The sequence below is a fragment of the Aegilops tauschii genome, chromosome 1, assembly GCF_002575655.3.
Source record: "Aegilops tauschii subsp. strangulata cultivar AL8/78 chromosome 1, Aet v6.0, whole genome shotgun sequence".
In the NCBI taxonomy this organism is placed as follows: domain Eukaryota; kingdom Viridiplantae; phylum Streptophyta; class Magnoliopsida; order Poales; family Poaceae; genus Aegilops; species Aegilops tauschii.
Window position 1 is genome coordinate 260,503,487 of NC_053035.3, and position 4,086 is coordinate 260,507,572.

Consider the following 4,086-nt stretch of genomic DNA (forward strand, 5'->3'; position numbering starts at 1 on the left):
GCCGCCAGGTCGCCAGCTGGTCCAGGTTCAGGCCGGGATACCAGGCCTTGACGAACTCCAGCGCCCGCCTGGCGCCGGAGCGAGCCGCTGACGCCTTCCAAGCCTCGAAGCGGCCGACGGCCACCTCCAGCCAGTCGGCGGTCCGGCTGGGAGTGCGCGGGACCACTTGGCCGGGCCAGAGGGCGGCCAAGACCTGCGACCCGGCACGCTGAAGCCGGCGGAGCAGCCTGTGAGCCGGCTGGATACGAGCCTGGATCGCCAGGAGCTGCTCCTCCAGCGAGCGGCCGGCGGTCGCCGAGATCTCGAAGCCGGCTTGCCTCTTCGCCTGGCGACGAGCTTCGATGGCCTGGTTGGCAGCAGTTGAGTAGCCAGGGAAGTACTCTACGCGAAGGAGAAAAGGAAAGAAGAACACCAAAATCAGAAAAACAAGCCGAAGTGGCAGATGGCAAGAAAGGATGAAGGGATAGACGACTTACCGTCAACCAGGTCCTCAATCTGGCCATAGCCAGAGACCAGAGTCTGCCTGGCCTCTGCCCAGCCGGCCGCCTGCGTCTCGAACTCGGCCTGAAGGGCGGCCTCGCGATCCTGCGCAGCTTTCAGCGCAGCCTTGTGGCCTTCCTCCTGGTCGGCCAGCTTCTTGACCAGGCGGTCGCGCTCCTGCACCAAGGCGGCGAGCTCCGCTTCCTTGGCACGAAGAGCAGTCTGGGACTCCCCCAGCTGTGCCCTCAGACTGGCGTTGGCCGCTGCAGAGATAGAAGAAGAAGAAGAAGAATGAGAAATCATCAAGGAAGATCCGAGCCGACTGCTCAGCAGTCGGCCCGAATCTCGGGGACTACACCCAGTAGGTGCGCTGACGCGCCCCCACATGAGAAAAAGGTCAAGTCACATACCTCGGCTTTCCGTGAGATCGGCGGTCTTCTGAGTCAACTCCCGAGCCTGGGAGTTGAAGGCGGCCGCTCGGAGATTGTGGTAGTCCTGCAAGACGGACAGAAGACCGACGTGAGAACAAAGCAGCAAAAACAAAAATCTCCAAGAAGTTCCAAGCCGCCTGCTCAGCAGCCGACTCGGAACTCGGGGACTACACCCAGTGGGTGCGCTGATGCGCCCCCACGAGAAAAATCAAGTTCAAAAAAGAGCAAGATGAGAATACTAACCCGGATGGCTGCCCGCGTGGCGAGGAATTCGTCGGTGAACTGCCTCAGCGCCGCGGCTTGGCTCTGCAGCCGGGTCCGGACGTCTTGCGCAGCGACGTTCACCACGGCCGACCCTCCGCCCGGCGTCCACCCCGAGGTAGCGCTGGCCGCCTCCGCGTCTCGGGCCGATGAGCTGGAGCCCACGGCCGGCTGTGGCTCCGACGCAGCCTTCTACGGTTCAGCCGCGGCCTTCCCCGCACGCCGGCTTGGCGGAACCCGGACCGCCACCTCAGCCCCCGCGGCCGGCTCGCCCCCCGCCGACTATGCGGGCGCAGGCTCAGGCTGGCGGCCTTGGGTCGTCCTAGTCGGAGGAGTCGGCTCCGGCGCCTCCCCCAAGATGACGACGTCGTCACCGCTTCCTCCCAGCCCTGGCTGGGAACCGCTGGCTCCCCCCGGCGAGGGATCGACGTCCCCTGGCGCCATGGTGCGCAGGGGGGTGACCATCAAGGCCTCCCCTGCCGCCGCTTCGGCCTCGGCCTCTGCCTGGGCCTTGGCTGCGGCCTCGGCGAGCGCCTTCGCCGCTTCCTCCTCCCGAGCCGCCTGGGCGGCCGCTGCCCTCCGTGCCTCCGCCTCCCGCGCTTCCTGCTCCTCCCGCGCCTCCCGCGCGTTCCTTTTTGTCGCCTCCAGGAGGGCGGCACGGGGATCTACGCGGCGGGTGGTGCTCCCAGAGCCCCCTGGCGACTCGATGACGGAGCCGGCGTCCGCCCGCTCAAGTGATAGCGGAGCCCTGACCGTTGAAAAAGAAGACGAAGACTCAAGAACCACCAAAGGAAAGAAAGAAGGACAGTACAAAGAAAGAGAGAACTTACGCCGACACAGTCTGCGGCTGCTTCACCACTTTGCGGAAACGAGCTGCCTTCGCGGCCGCCTCTTCCCGCCTGGTGGCCGCCGCCCCACCCCTGGGCTTCTTCGTCCGGCTCCCGAACATACCCTGGGTGGCGCGACGTTTCTGGCCCCTACCCCGAGCAGGCTGCGCGCCGGAGGAGCCCGCGCCGCGCCCGGACGCCGGCTGGCGATGCGGGACGGCTTCTGCTTTGTCCTCGTCCGGCCAGTCCTCGAAGGTAGCGGAGAACCCAGAGCCGCCTGCTTCGCCGCCGGCCTGGCCGCCGGCCGGCTCGGCGGCGTCCTCCATATGGACCGCCCCCAGCTCGGGGTCCTCCTGGTCGTGCTCGGTCCGGTCGGGGACGAAGCGGCGCTCCACGTCCGCTCCACCGGCCGGCCGAAGCAGAGGATTCTGTCAAAAGAGCGAGCCGACTGAGTTAGAGTCGGCCCAAAGGAACTCGGCGACAAAGCTGAGAGAGAGAAAGAGAAAAAGAGAAAGGGAGCGTACCGTAGGCGGAGGATTGGCGCGGCTGTAGGGCTCCTTGCCAAATTGCCAGTCATCGGAAAGCTGGCAATTGGCGAGGTAGTTCACCATGTCGGCGGCGTCAGGCCGTGGCATCTCCTTGGTACACATCTGGCTCGGATCGAGCTGGCCACTCATCTGACAGATCAGATGAGGCCGGCTCTGGAGCGGAAGGACCCAGCGCGTGACGAACGCGGCCAGGAGGTCGGGCCCCGTCAAGCCCTCCGACTGGACCATCACCCGCAGGCGGGCGATGGCGGCGTTTCCTCCCTGCGACAGCGTCACCGCCCAGAAGGACCACTGGGGCAGCCTCCCCGCCGGCGGGCCGGCTACGTAAGCCGGCAGGTTGAGGTAGTCACCTCGGGGAGCGATGCTCCACACGTAGAAGTATGACTTCTGCCACTTCTTCACCGATTGGATCAGCGTGATGACGGGGAAGGGGTTGTCGGCGCCTGATCTCCGCGACGCGATGAAGGCGCCGGTCTGAGCCGGCACGCTCCTCACGCGCGTGCCCAGCTTCGACTGGAAGAACTCCCCCTAGAGCTCGAGGGTGGGGAGGACGCCAAGATAGCCCTCGCACAGGGTGACGAAGGCCGACAGCAGCACCACCGCGTTGGGGGTGAGGTGGTGCGGCTGGAGTTGATAGAAGTCCAACCAGGAGCGGAAGAAGGCGCTCACTGGCAGGCCGAAGCCGTGCAGGAAGTGCGAGCGGAAGACCACCCGCTCGCCCTCCCGCGGCGCCGGCCTGACCTCCTTCTCCGGCGCGAGGCGGACCTCCACTTTGTCCGCGCTGGGCAGACGCCGGGTGTTGCGGAGGAAGTCGATGTGGTCGTTGTGAACGATGGAGCCATCCCAATCCCCGCCGAGCTGCTCTACGTGGGGAGGCATAGCGGAAGCTGGCACGGCGGCGGAGGAGCGTGCGAAGGAAGAGCGCGGCGGCGAGGCGCTGTCGCAAGAACGAGCAAAGCGAGAAGACGAAGGGAGTAGGAGGAGCGTGCGAGGGTCTGCCGCCCTCCACCTCCCCCTACTTATAGCCTCACGCGGCCGAAGAGGCCGGACGTGGGGGGGAGACGTGGGATTAACTGCGCCCACTCCCCCCACGTCTCGCGTTTATTATGCATAAATGCGAGCCGAAACTGCCGCACGGAACGTGCGGGCGGTTTCGGGATACAAAGGATCCGCGCTTGGGCCGGGGCGCGGGCGTGGCGAGCCCCCTCCCTGCGGCGACGTCCCGTCACGCGCGTGGGCTGGCAGGCTTTCCGGCCACGTGGCACGCCACGGCCCGAGGCCGGCCCGCGGCCCGGTGCACGAGCCCGCGGGTTCCCGCCCCCTGACTCCAGAAGAATTCGACTAAAGGCAGCACGCCTGCACCAAGGCCGGCTCCTAGCTGCCGGCTTGTCACGATAGGAAGCTGATCGAGCTTCTCGAACCCCACTCCACCTCGAAGCCCAATCAGCTTCGGGGACTACTGTCAGAGTAATTGGCCACGGGTAGCCTAACCGACTACCCCTGGCTCTTCAGAAAATTTATCAGGCCTTTGGGCCTTCA